Here is a 14,839-nt window from a genome sequence, read left to right as displayed (position 1 = left end):
TCAGCAGCAATTGGCCAGAAGAGAAAAGTTTGAGCAGAACAATAATATTCCCTCAGTGCCCTGACTCCGGAGTGTGTTTTCAGCTTCCCGCTCCTGCTTTTTATTTTAAAACAACATAATAAAAGGAAAGAATTATGGAACTGTCCATCACACATTTGTTTAGCCCTAGGAAACCCAACTTTGCTCTTCATGGGCCTTCGTTGCATGGCATTCGATTGGACAAGTAGAAAGTAAGAGGAGTCCAGGGGTATCTGGGGGAAAAAATAGATTTTTTTGTTAAAGACACTGTTTTTCTCTTTCGACAAGTATTCCTATGCCACTTGTAACAAAGCAACCAATCGTGTAGAAGTTTCAGCAAACTATGGTTGCAGAAGAAGAGTAACACATAAATGAATCTTGTCATTGTTTGCTGTGTCCAGAGAGGTGTGAAGCCTGTGAAATCAATGCAGAATCCATGTGTCTGTCATACATAACATTCTCAAACCATACAGCAACAAGGAAATGGAAAGCAATGCTTCTGGAGAAGGGTGAGTGTGCATGACTTGCATAGACAACCTCCCCAGTTCCCATTCAGCTCCTAGGGGCTCCTCTGCAACAGTGCTGGTGAAGTGAGGGGGAGCACAGTGCTGGTCATTTGTGGGCTCCATCCATGTGACCAGGAGCTTTTGGTGTTATTTGAGCAATGTGGGAAAAGTACAAACTGCAGCAGCTCTGAGTGGAAGAATGCTTGAAGGGAACCTTTCATTTCTTTTACCCCACAGGGTGTATAGTGCAAGTCTGTCAACAATCTTATTTCAAACTTTACATTCAAAAATCTGTGTGTACTTAGAATCATAGACTTGTAGAGTTGGAAGGGACCCTGGGGGTCATCTAGTCCAACCCTCTGCAGTGCAGGGATATGCAGTTGGTCTGTATGAGGATTGAACCTGCAACCTTGGCGTCATCAGCGACGGTCTCTGTAACCGACTGAGCTAACCAGTAGGTTCAAATAGCAGCCTATATAAGGAGACAATAAGTTAATGTGATGTCCTCATTGGAACATCATCAAAATGTTTTGATTTTTGTGCTAAGTCTGATGCAAGTGGAGCTTTGTCTCTTAGAAACACCACTGCTGCTAAAAGGTGTAAATATAATTGGGAGGCGCTGCTGTAGAATGTGAAAGAAATAAGCCAAAAGAGGATATTGGAAAGGGCCGGCTCTAGAAGGTGACGGAATATGTAGCAGCAGAGGGGAGACCACGTAGATAATTTATAAATCTGTAGAGACAGCTGTCTGTAAGTTTAGACACAGTGTCTTTTATTTGGAGGCAAAGTCAATAGTCAAGACTTGTCTGTTAACCATGATTCTGCAGTTATTGATGGGGGTAGGTTTAAGTCCCACATTGCCTGTCTTAACCTTTTTCTCTAGGATGAAAAGTGAGAGAAGGAATGAAACAGGCACACTGACGCTGATTAGGCTTAATTTCTGAAACGTGCAGTTGTTTTTTCTAACAGCAACACAGCAAGGGAGGGGTAGTGCTTTCAGACTGGAAAACCTCTCGTGTAGATATGAATTAGCAATGTCTGCCATCGAAAAATGTCCGAGGGGTGAGTCATGGGCTCCCTTCATTTTTCTACCACACAGTGAAAATTAACATTTTCTGGAGCTTGAAAATCCCACAATCTCTAGAGTCCTTTCTGGAGGGTTTTAATTAGATGTTGAGTGAATTTCTCAGTCTTTTATGTGAGCATTTTCAAAACAGGGAAGAATTCTTTTTATGATCACTTTTGTTTAGTGATGTTCAGTGAAGCTGCATGGGCTAATGTGTGGCCTGTGTGTGTGCTTGCCAATGTCATGCTGCTCACAGTAATGGATATGTGCTTGCCGAAGCTCCACCCAGTTGGCTTTCAGAAGAGGTCTATGATCCATTAGCAGCAGGGAGCTCAGGGCTATTTGCTGGCCAAGGCTGGGACAACATGCTGCTTCATCTGATTTGAAGAAAACTTGCACAGTACAACTCCTGGCAGTTCTGCATTTTAGCATGTCCTTTTTCATAACCAGCTCCACTGTTTTAAAAGAAAACGAGTGTCAGTGACAATGAAGTGATGCATAGGTTTTATTTTATTTTTTTTTAGTGGAAGAAGGCAGCAGGCACAGGAAGCTACCTTATACCAAGCTAGACCATTTGCTCATTGACCATTTGTTCACCTAGGTCAGTGTTGTGGGTAACCTTTGGCCTTCCAGATGTTGCTGAACTACAGTTTGCACCAGCACCAGCAAGCATGGTGAACAGAAGTTCAGCAACATCTGGAAGGCCAAAGGTTACCCACACCTAGTCTATAGCGGCTGGTAGTGACTCTGTAAGGTTGGAACATGGGTCTTTCAACTTGCAGAGAATGTGCTCTGCTACTGAGCTACAGTCCTTTCTCCACATGTGCGTTTTCACGCAAAGGCATGGAGGAGTATTTTTTCATTCTCTGTCTCCTGGAATTCTGATCCATGGAGAGCCATATTGCCAGTGACGCCTCCGTAATCAGGCTTCTAGAATTCAGGTGCCACGACTTAAATTTACCACATTGTCTTCCAGGAGCCAACTTGAGACTGAATCAGTGTATGGGCTAAATTACAAACAGATGTCAAGGTAAGCTGCTATAAAATGCGCACATATGCCAGGGCTTTCTTGTTCTTGGAGTGCCACAATAGAGAGAAAATAAGGAGCAACATTTGAAATAGTCAAAGGCTTAGTAGAAAAGCAAAGATTTATCTTTGAAATTATATATCTTGCTGATTCACTTTCTTTATTATAATAATTTAAATAGAAAAATCATATCTAGTGGTAAAGTTTACTGTGAAATTCATTAATCATCATTTCTGCAGAGCAGCAGGAACATCTTCCTCTTCAGCATTAGATGATAATTATTCAAGAGTATTGGAGGTGGGCAGAGGGAATTTGGTTGAAGAGGAAAAAAGCCTTGTTTATCTTCCCATCCCATACAAGTCAATGGGATGGAGAAATTGAGCAGACTGGACAGCTTCTAGTCTATTTAAAGGAAGCTCTTGTAGAAACTGACTGGAGAAGAATCAAACCCCATATTTTACAACGTTATTTCCCCCGCCCCCCAAAGCATGCCACCATTTTTGAAATACCATTTGTGAGGGACTTTTGTGAGTACTCATAAGGATAGTCCGCTTACCTTACTTGGTGGGCAGCATTGCGGCCAAGCATCAGGCCCCGCAGGATCTGGCCGGGGGTGGAGATCAACGCCCTCCTTGTCACTGTTTGGCTGTGTTACCAATGCTAGGCGGGGCCCGGCCCAGGGGCGGCCCTCACTGTCCAATCAGCACTGGTGGGAGGCGTGGCCATGGGAAATTTAAACCACATCGCGGCCAGGAGACTGTCCTCTTGCGTCCCTTTGTCCACCCATCTTTTTTATGCTTTACCTTGATATGACCTTGCTATGGACAAATGTTGGCTTCCATATTTTGGGATCAGGCAGGATTTTTTCCACTTGGCAAATTGACTCCAGCCATTTGGTTTTCGCCGACCTCGTAGCAATTGTCACAACTTTGTGAGGTTAGACATTGGGTAAGCTTTGTTTGGGTGGGTGGGGGGATGTTGTAGCCTCCACCTGCCCCTCCTCATTAAGGGTATCTTGTTAAAGGGATCCGGGAGTGTGGATTCTGTCCGATGCCCGGATGTGGGCTAGGGGTATGGCCCTCGGGGACCCCTTGGGCTGTTCCTATTCAGTGTTGTCTGATTGTTAACCTACCTAAAGCTGTTTTAGCAAAGAGACACAATATGCAGAGTGGTGATTTATACTAGGAAACTACCAATGGGGTATGAAGAGTAGTTTGCTGGTGGCGGCGGGTGACACAGAGGGATTTCCTTGTGCTTCCATCACTCAAATCTCACCCCCTTCAATTAATTTGTTTCTACAAAGATACCCCTATGTTGTGTTTCACGTGTATTTAAAATTGCCTGCTACTTTAAAGGGCCATTCTACTCATGATACTAAGATTCCCTGTTCTTCCCAGAAGGGACTTAAAGATTTGTCAGACAGCTAAGTCCTCTCAGAGAACACATCATATTAACTTCATTAATTTCCTGCATAAAATGAAAAGGCTTTATGGGATATCTTACTGAGTTTCCTCATTGCTTGTTTGATTTACAGCCTGGCAAAATGTCAGAGACAACAATCTGGCCCAACAAGGGCTGGGAACGTTCTGTTACCTAATTTCTACCTTGGTTTTCTAAACTCCTGAAAACTATTACAGTTTAGCACCTGAAACTGCCAAATGTTTTTGGCTAAGGTCCTCAAAGTGGCGAGCACTAAAACTACAACAAACACAAAAATACAATAAACCCATCCAATAAATATAAAATAGCAGAAATTCTAAAATAGCAGAAACAGGTGCACTGCGAATCACGTTATACATTCATGAGTTGCATGTGTGCTGTCCCCACAAACTCAAATGCCATCCACAAACAGTTGCCCAAACAGTAGACTTTTCCCTAGAGACAGCTACAGATGTGGCAAAATCTCTACAGTTGCTCTCTAGGATTGGGCTAGTTGCTCAACCTTCTGGCTCCTCAACAGGCTGATGTTTTCCAGGGGCAGGGGCAGTAAAGAAGTGCTTCAGAGGCTACAGTTGGCATTCACCTTGCAGCCAGCCATGGTCTTCTTATTGCTACCTGCCTCCTCTCCTGTCATGTTGAGATTCCAAGGGCCTCTTGCTCATCCCATTCCTCAGCTGTTTACAGTATCAACTGTACAGCTGGAGAGTGGGGAGGGCATCTGTAGATTGCACGGAAGGTGACTGAGGAGATGGGATGCCATATGTGAGCTGGTGCATCCTAAGCAAAATAACTCTATAGTAATTAAAAGAGAATGCACCACTGAAGTACTGTTTTCTCCAGCTCTTGATCAAACATCTGGCTCAGTATGACACCAAATGCTTTTTAAGGGACCAGTGTTAGATTGCTTGGATTTGGTGAGAGACCCTGTATTCATTTGTAAAAGTTAATACCAGTGATATAAAGCCACTGATAATTTGTTATGCCAATGGTGCTTGTCACCTGTGATGTTCGAGTGTTTTTTGATTTAATTTCCAGAAGGGGAGGTGCCAAAGCTGAGGACTGTTTTCACTGGTAGGCTGTAATTCACCAGGCATGCAGAGTGATGGAAATGCAAGAGCTGCCAGGATTGGAACCTGAGATAAGAGCTGAGCATATCTCAGAGGAGGGCTCAGAGGAAAACACTGGATGTTTGGGCTACATATATGTAGCCCAGTAGGGCCAGGGTCTGTGTCAAGGAAGCTACAACAGGGATTTTGGGAAATTCAAGCAGGAATGCAGACAGGTAGACAAGGGGATCGGAGGGCCAGGAGCTTGGCAAGGAGGCTGGAAGGAGGGATATTCTTTTATAAATACTTGTGGCAATAATGCCAAAGGCATGTGCTCCTTCTGAAATGCTATGAACAAACTTTCCTTGATGAGAATATCATCCTTTATTGACAGGGATGGCACAGTTCTGTTTTGAAACTAGGACCTCTTAGGGTAACTTTACACATGATGATGCTGTGAAAATAAAACTAGAGTAAAACCAGGAACAGATTGCACTGTAACTAGAAAGGATGGAAAAAGTACTAAAAGATAGACAATCCAGGGGGAAATGAAAATATATTCTCATGGCACTAAAAATGCTGCAATGTAGGTGCCAGGTGAGTCTCTCTAGGGAGAAGAAGAAGAAGAGGAGTTTGGACTTGATAGCCCACCTTTCACTCCCCTTAAGGAGTCTCAAAGCGACTAACAATCTCCTTTCCCTTCCTCCCCCACAACAAACACTCTGTGAGGTGAGTGAGGCTGAGAGACTTCAGAGAAGTGTGACTGGCCCAAGGTCACCCAGCAGCTGCATGTGGAGGAGCAGAGACGCGAACCCGGTTTCCCAGATTACGTGACTACCGCTCTTAACCACTACACCATGCTAGCTCCGTACACTATTCTGGGAGGGTATTCCACAACTGGGGACCCACTACAAGGCTCTCCCTTTTATAGACACCTGCTATACTTCATTTGTATTTTGTTTTGTTTTGTAAGAGAACAATACGCTTGTTACAACTCCAGTATAAAGGGCTGCACATGGAATAGAAACATAACGGGAAAAGATGTGAAAACTGGATGCATCCATCTGCTGTATTAGAGAATTACCATGTTAAAATCATGTGTCTTAATCTCATGCCCGCTTTCCTTCCTTCCTTCCTCCTCCTCCTTCTTCTTTGAACAGTTGCACAAGAGAGGACCATTATTGCCTTGCACCTTCGGAGGCTGTCTCTGACATCATTCACAGACATCTTTACCCTGGTGAGTTTCCATAACTTTATAATGGTCAAGGCAGCTAAAGTATTTTTAAAAGCAGGATTTTGTTTACTTCATATTTGCTCTGCAGTAATAACCCACTTAAACTTTTATTGAACAGCTTGGAAAGACCAAAGTTGGAAATTCAGATTGCTGTCTTGAATCTCCTAGTGGTGGTCTGTTCTAGCAGCTTTCAAATGGAAGCCATTTATGTATCTATGTGTTTGATCATTCTTAGAACAAAGCTGTTCTTCATAATGACACCTTTAATCTGAGATGGTGCTGTCGTTCTTCACATGTGAATACAAATCATTTGCTTAAAATAAGGGGAAAACTTAGGGGTGGACATGAAACATGTATGATTAGACATCTCCCTTTATAAGTGTTAAAACAAAACTGGGCAAAGCAAAAAGAAGTGGAGCAAAACGGTAGGGAAATAGTCCTGCAATGACTTCAGTATAGTAGACATTTAATAGATTTTTCTTTCCATCTATCATTTCTGTTCTATGAAATCTTCAAAACGTTAATGCTTTGATTTCACCCCTTTTCAGAGGCTCTTGAGAGATTCCATGGGTTTTGGTCCCTGATTTATCCTCTTAGCCTCCTTTGAAAATACTAAGGAAATGTTTTTTCCTCTTTTTCTAGCCTTTATGAAACGATTCATTGACCTCTGTCAGTCTTCTGATCTCTTCCAGCCAATAAATCAGTGGAACATACAGAGCCATCGTAAAGCATTAAATCTTTCAAAATGCAGTTTAATGGTGGTGTTTTCCTCCAGTGTACACAGCAGACATCTGTGCTCCCTGTGTTTATATTGCCATCTATCTTTTGGTCAATTTAAAAAACTTCAATGAGTTACAGTGCTCTTGGATCTGAACTCCTCGCTGTGCGTTCATCTTCCTAACACCCTTGTAATGTAAGGAGGGGCCGTTTTCAGCTTACATCTGGGAATAGAGCCATAGAATGAGGGAATTCAGCCACTAGTCCTAGAGGTGTAGGAAACTGGAAATGAATTTCTGGAGTTCCAGTTAAGTACCTCTTAGTCATGGGACTGCATTGCTGTATTTGCCTAGAATCTGGAGAATGTATTTGAGTGTGCACACAAATGTTCATGCAGGCCCATAAACACATGAAATACCATGTAAGAAATGCCTATGTTTCCATCTAACAAGAACGCAATATTTCTATTTTGTATATTAATTCATATTTTTCCATGGGACTACAGCATTTTAAAAGAAAATAAATTAAAACCTTAACCTTTCGATTGTTACCTTTATTTTAAACAAATAAAAAACCCTAAACCCATAGAATTGTAGAGTTGAAAGGGACCCTGAAGGTCATATAATCCAACCCCTTGCAATGCACGAATATCATCTAAAGCATCTATGAGAGATGGCCATCCAACCTCTGCTTAAAAACCTCCGATGAAGGAGACTCCATAACCTCCTGACAGAGTCTGTTCCACTGTTGAACAGCTCTTACAGACAGAAAGCTCTTCCTGAGGTTTAATGCGAATCTCCTTTCTTGTAACTTGAATCTTGCATTCATTTACCTGGGAGTAAATCCCAACGGATGCAGGGGATCTTAATTTTGAGCATATATTTCACAGTTTATAGACTGTCCCACATTGCAAACTGGGGTTTACCAAAAGCCTTCCTTCTTCTCCCCATTTAGTTTAGTTTAACATTAAATTTGAGGAAGAGTTCTTTGTCATACTCGAATGCTAGCTTGCTACTTTGCAACTTTCAATTGTTCCTTATATAGGTGTTGCTATACTGCTGCTGGGTTGTTGCTGTTTTGAGCTGTGTTTTTAATCGGCACACCTGACATTTAAGCTTGGAAACATAAAGAGACATGGGAGGCAGTGGGATATCAGGATGTGCTGCACTTGCTGTTTCAATATGTCTTGTCCTGCCATGTTTTCTCTTCACTTTCACAAGCTCAGCTGGCTTCCCAGTGTCCCTGTGCCTAGATAGAATTCATATATGCTTATATATTGTAAATATTACAGTAGACACTGTGTGCGTATGTGGGAAAATGTGTGTGTGTGTGTGTGTGTGTGCGTGTGTGCGTGTGTGCGTGTGTGCGTATGTAATATGTATTGCTTGTGAACAGTAATGCCATAACAAAAGTTATTTCTAAAGGTAGTTCGACACTAGGATAACCTTTTGTAAATGTGCCACTATTTCTCTAACACAGCAAATGTCATTTTGTGTGGTATATGGGTGCCCATGGTCATGGAAGTAGTTTTGCCATATAATACGTTTCTTTTTCAGCTGTTAATGGCAGCTCACATATCTAAACATTTAATTTTGCCTTACTTATTGATTTATGCATACATAGTTCAAGAAAGTAAAGCAACTTGCATACCAACATAAGAAGAGTCCTTTTGGAGCAGACCAAAGGCCCGCCCGGCCTAGCATCCTGTTCTCACAGTGGCTAAATAGATGACTATGGGAAGCCTACAAGAAGGACTTGAGTGCAACAGAGTTTTTTGCTTATGCTTCCCAGCAACTGATACTCAGAGGAATACCACCTCTTGATATTGGAGGTGGTATACAACCATCAAAACTAGTAGCCATTGAAAGCCTTGTCATCCATGAATCTGGCTAGCCTCCTTTTAAAGCTGTCCGAATTGTCAGCCATTACTACATTTTGTGCTAGCAAATTCTGTAATTTTCCCCTGCGCTTTTTTTTAAATGTGAAGAAGTCCGTCCTTTGGTCTGTCCTAATTTTCTAGCTTTCAAGTCCCCCATCGATTTCTCACCCAAGCAGGCTACAGAGCCTGGTTGCTTTCAAGAATTCGGAAACTCACTTGAAGCTGAAGAGTGCTAGGGCATGTATGGCTCGTTTTCCGTGTTTCATTTGAAGTCAGACCGTTGTGCTTTCTTTGAGTTTGCATTGAGCAGAAGTTAATTGCCTTGATTCAGAAGAAGTTTTAAAAGGTGCGCCTGCCTTTTGAGGCAGATAAAACAAAGGCGAGAGCCTTTGCCAGAGCTGGCTGGCTCTGCTTTTCCAGCACACAACATCCTGTTGCAGGTGCTTCTTTTTACCCCCCCCCCCATTAATCTCACAGACTCTAGTCCTGTTTTTGCTGAGATATTGATCCTTAGAAAAAACTGTGATCATAAGCCTTTACCCAGTATAACTTAGGAAGGAAAGGTAACTGACTGACAATAGTCTGTTGTGCATGTAAGTGGTCTTTATTTATATACCACTGTATCATAAAAAATATACCGCAGCAGTTTATTACTATATAAAACCAAACCATAGTATAAAATCATAAAAAGTTAAAAAAGCAAAAACAAAAGAATTAAAAGCAAGCATCAGCAGACCATTGTGGGTGTTGTACTCTTAATTTTCTGTATATGCCTGGTAAAATAGAAAAATTGTCAACAGACATTTAATAGTTGGCATGGAAGGTGCCCACTGAATCTCTTTGGGCAGAGTGTTCCACAGGACTGGGCTGGTGACACTAAAGGCTCAGTTTCTAGTCATCATCAAATGAGAACAACCAGAGAGCCTCCTGCTTGTGGGATTTAATGGAATTCTCCATGTACACTAATTTATATGTGCATGAGAGTCTCGTCCATGAATACCTGGGCCCTCTTTGACAGTGTACCTTGATTCTTACTGTATCTGCATATCTGGGAGAGGTTCACACACATTCCTTCATCTAATTAGATTTTATTGATATAGACTGGGCTGGCATATTCTTCTAGGATCAGATGAGAGGTTGTATGCACCAGGGATAGGGAAGCTGTCACCGTCCAGGTGCTGGACTACAGTTGTCACCAACCTCAGCCAGCCAATAGTCAAGAGATGACCAGAGTCCAACAACATCTGGTGGGCCATAGGTCGTCCATAGAATAATATCATATAGGACCATCTTTCCATTAAACGACTGGGCGTTTCTTAGCAGGACCCCTAGGGCTGAGAGAACTGCAACTAAGTATTCAAAGTTATTGCTTCCCCACCCCAATCACCACCTGCTTGTTACTACTAATATGGTGGCTGCTCCTTCCTAGCTCCATAATCCTTTCACATTCCCTCCTAAGCACATTCATGGTCTTCAAGATAAATAAGTTCCCAAGATAAAACACAATGGGGAATTCAGGATAGAAGACAAATATCATAGCCCCTGATTTCCCCAGCAGCTGCCCATTAAAAAGACTTGATCCTGGAAGACTTGCTATGGCGTTTCTAACTTTCCCCAAAGCTCTGATGTGCCACTTGTTTGTACCATTGCCAGAGGTAATCTGGACCTCGCAGCAGCAATTATGGGAAGCAAAGGGAGATGTCAGGAAAAATAGTCCTCCCCATAGGCCCCAGGTGTCTGGGTAGCTACACTGGTCTTTCAGATTGCTTCTTGGTCTAAAACCTTCTCCTCTGCTGTCAAGTCCACCATACTAACTTTAGTTAACTATCTGGGAAAAGCTGTGTCATGCCACAGACTAAGAGCCTTTTAGCTTGTGCCAGTGACTTGGGCCTCTGTCTGGTGGAACTTTCCCTCCAACTTTCCCTCCCCCTGCCCACCTCAGATCTGCCCTGGAGGATCGGTGAGACCCCCCCCCCCCGAGCAAATGTGAAGGTGTGTAGGGTGGAGGAGAGTTTTGTTGTATGAGTAGAAGCTGCTCCATTAGTGCAAAATCTTAATTGGATACAACCCTTTGTTGTGATCTGGAGAGAGGAGGGATATGAGAACAACCCCAGTCAGTCAGGTGGACTGAGTACCTTCTGCAGACTCTGCTTCCTCCCCCCCCCCGCCCCCCCCCGGCAGCATCCTATCTCTGGTGTTGACCTGTTGTTGTTACTTAGAACTAAAAATAAGTCTAATGATCAATATATTCCTATGCCCTTTGTTTGAAGCTTACGTGCAAAACTGAAAGGGAGGATGCTGATAACTAGAATTGTAGGCTGTGCATCCTTCATGTGTGTATTGCACTGCCCACAACACACACATTGATATGCAGACCGAGGGAATCATTAATGTCTCTGGCCAAGTGTTATGAGCCGAGTTCCCCACCCCAGACAACTTGTGAGTATGCCTTGAGAATTCACCCATTGTTTGTGTATCTTTGATAAAAGCAGATTGATTTTAGAAGCCAAAAAGGAATTGTATATTAAGATGCAATGGTCTTGTGGAGTTATCAAAATTGTTAAGGCGCTTGAATACATGAAAAGCAGAAATTTGGTATGCACATCATCTGAGACAGCCTGATTACTAGAAAAGTCTGAAAAATAGGACATTTTTATGCTTCTCACTCAAAATATTCCAGCAATGGGCAAGTTGAACCACATGGAGTAGAGAAGCATGCAATTTCCCCTTCATTCACTTCAACAATCCTCCGATTGTGGGAGGAGGTATTTCAAGTGGCAGGCAGGAGTGACTCTGTCTGTAGAATAAAAGCCTGTATATTCTAGCACCGTATACGGCACTGTTCTCATTCCTATATGTCGGGATTCTATTTCCCTAGAAACCAAGTGAAAAAGGAAGAATGAAGTCTTCATTAAGGCAACATTCATCCAAGGAAAAATATAAAGCTAATGCTTTGAAAAGGGGGGAGGGAGTCTTTCCCTCCTCTCTCCCCATCCAAACTCAGTTTCTTCTTTGTGGTCCTACCCTATTACTTAATTCCCTTTTTGGAACCATTTAAATTCCTCCTTCTCTTCTGATTGAAGGAGTTTTTATATTCAAGAATCTTTCCTTTGTCATAACCAATATTCTTTTGCTTTGTAACGCTAACCTTCTTGGCTAACTCTCCAGGCAATATTTTTCTTTCTGTCATTTACTGAAGCTGCATGCTTGATTGTTCTGTATATCTTCCTTATCTGTACACATTTCCCCAAAGCTGATTTCTCCTAGTTTTGTGTTTTATGGCCAGATCTTATTCATGATTGGCGCTTACCTCCCCCCCCCCCTTCACATTTTAGAAGAAAAGTTAAGGTCTAGATAAAGAGGTGTGTGTTTTAAGGATTAAGTGAAGAAAATGCTAGGGCCAAATTGCCCCCCCCCCAGTTCCCCCCTTCTAAAACTGATAAATGCTGGTTCAGATAAATGCCTGCACAATACATTGGTGAAGCAATAATGTTTTTTTCTTCTTCTTTAAAAAAAATGAATACACCAAATGCTTTGGGGAAAATCTGTTCAAAGGAAACATAAATCTTTAATTGCTGTTCAATTACTAACAGATCCTTCTCCTGAGATGCTCTATAAGAGGAGCCTATTACACTCATTACGCACGTGTGTGTGTGTGTGTGTGTGTGTGTGTGTACACAGAAGCAGTAGCTTAGTGCATAACACATCCTTTGCAGGAAGAAGAGCCAAACTGAATCACTGCCCGTACTGGGCAAGGTATACCATTGGGTTGACTCTGTATCAGACAGCCTCATACATTCATGTCATAATCAGGAACATGTATCTTTGTGAAAACCTAAAGGTCTAGTTCCCTAATGTACGTTTGAAAAACATAAAGCTGAAAAGGAGACATTAGGGTTTCTGTCTCTTAATATTGCCCGTGGCACCCAGTTAGTGAATTGACTCAAGCTCTGCTGCTTTCTTCTACTAGTTGAGGATCTGGCCCAGTACTTTGGAGAGTATCAGCTTCAAAGGAAGACACAGAAATTGACGGCTGCATTTTTCATTTCTCCATCTAGTCCAGCAGCTGAGAAAGAAACATCCCACTTCTGTAGTCACATTGGCCTTATGTGTTGTTCACGCCAGCAGACCTTAATGAAGCTCTTGCAGTGGATTGGAATTCAGTCTCCTCCTAGGTTGTCGGATGTATTGATCATCCAAGTGAGGGGGAAGTACTGTGGGAGAGAACACGGTTGGGGGAAATGCAGAAAATGTGCAAATTTAGGTAATGTATATTAAGAATCACTATTCATTTCCTTTAAAAGTACAGAGGAAGAGGGGAGATTTCTAAGCTACAACTTTTGAATACTTCTGTGAAGAGCAGGAGATGGGTGGAGGAGGAGAACAGTATGCAATATGACTAGCAAAATAATCTCCATGAACAAATTCCATTTAAATGTAAATTACCTAAAGTGATGGTTTTGGAAGCATAGTCTAGAAAAGCAGAATCATTTCCCCCCTGTCCCCACCCCCATTCAAATATGTGATTCAGGCATCTGCACGTAGCTAAAAATGACTCCCAAACTCTCCACCACCTACTATGAAGTTCTTAGCAGTGGGCTCCTCCAGGCTGTTCCCCTGAAGCAATACCTGCAGGTGCTGACAGCTGAGATGTGAGCTTCCGTTGCCACAGCCCTGTTGGTGCCAATTAGAATCCTGATGACTGGCACATACCATCTTGGCAGTGCGCTCTGCTTTCTGTTTGGGCGACCAGCTGTATGGAGCCCCTCTCATCCCCTGCAACCTTCCCCGGTTCTCTAAACCTCGCCAAAAACAGGGTAGGGAGATAAGGAAATAGTCATATTTCCTGAAATTCATTTTCTGTGTGAAGCACAGAATTAGCTTCCCTCAGGCTGTCTAATGAAAAATATTAAGAGTGTATGCCCCTGCCCTGAAACCTGGTCTTAGAGTGCATTCAGTTGCAGAGAATAGTGCATTAGTTTTCTTGACTATAATGCTAGCTCTTCTGTTCCTGAAGTGCCTGTTGCATTACTGAACTGTGGCTTTTTGAAAGATACACCAGCATGTCATGCTAAATTTCACTCACACCAGTGGGCTTGATGTGACGCAACAGTTGAACACTCTCCGGATAGCATCACTACTCTCCGCACATGTGTGCTTCTGTTTCCCCATAATTCACCCATGAAAAGGGCAGGTGAACTGTGTGCTGGCGTGCCACCCCAAATTTCATCACTTTACACCCCACAATTTTCTGAATTAATGTGGTTGCAGGGGGATTTTTTTCTGGAAGCAATTAATACAGAAATGAATGTTACATTTCAGCTATATTCTGGTAGATTTATGGAAGTGGCTTTGATGTCACATGAAGGCCCAGATATAATGCCGAAATTAACAGTTAGAGAAATGGAATAAGTTACTGTGTGAATGCAGCCTCCGGTGCCACCAGTGATGCTTACTAAAAACGTGGCTGGTTCCTTATTCTAGTTGGGTGAATACTAGCAGAGTTTGACAGTCTGGTTGCATAGGGATCTGGTCCAAGTTATCAGTTTTCCCAAACCACTATCTGAAGTTGTGAAATACATATTCCCTTGGCTATTTTCTTTGGGGTCACAGCTGGCTTGCCTTGCTGGCATATGGAACTTAGTGGAGTTATTGTGTCTAAAGATGCATACAGCATGCATGTATGTACATGACTCCAATATGCTGGTGATTGTGCCTTATTCCTTTCTCCAAGTCCCATTTGGTTCTCACAGTGGCCAACCAGGTGCCTGTAGGAAGCCCATAAGCAGCACCTGAGTACATCAGCTTCTCTCCCCACTTGTGATTCTCAGCAACTGTTATGCAGAGATATCTTGCCTCTGACAGTGTAGGTAGATCATAGCCATGGGTAGAGCATTGCCATAATT

The 14,839-nt window shown here is 42.6% G+C and overlaps 1 protein-coding gene across 7 annotated transcripts in view; it reads left to right on the top strand.

The window, feature by feature from the left end:
- TSPAN4 (tetraspanin 4) overlaps nt 1-14,839 on the top strand; it is a 508,885-nt gene that overhangs the window by 101,820 nt on the left and 392,226 nt on the right. For 4 of the 7 annotated variants that reach the window (XM_081203215.1, XM_081203209.1, XM_081203210.1 and 1 more), the window contains one exon: nt 6,264-6,340. The exons of 2 other annotated variants lie outside the window; for them this stretch is intronic. The gene's annotated coding sequence lies outside the window, so the exon portion shown is untranslated. Of the gene's footprint in view, nt 1-2,594; nt 2,621-6,263; nt 6,341-14,839 lie in introns of those variants that run through there. One more of the 7 variants, XM_081203211.1, reaches the window with a different exon arrangement.

Source organism: Podarcis bocagei (assembly GCF_964188305.1).
Source record: "Podarcis bocagei genome assembly, chromosome: 1".
Taxonomy (NCBI): domain Eukaryota; kingdom Metazoa; phylum Chordata; class Lepidosauria; order Squamata; family Lacertidae; genus Podarcis; species Podarcis bocagei.
Note: the sequence above shows the minus strand (reverse complement) of the source record. Positions and strands in the feature narration are given on the sequence as shown.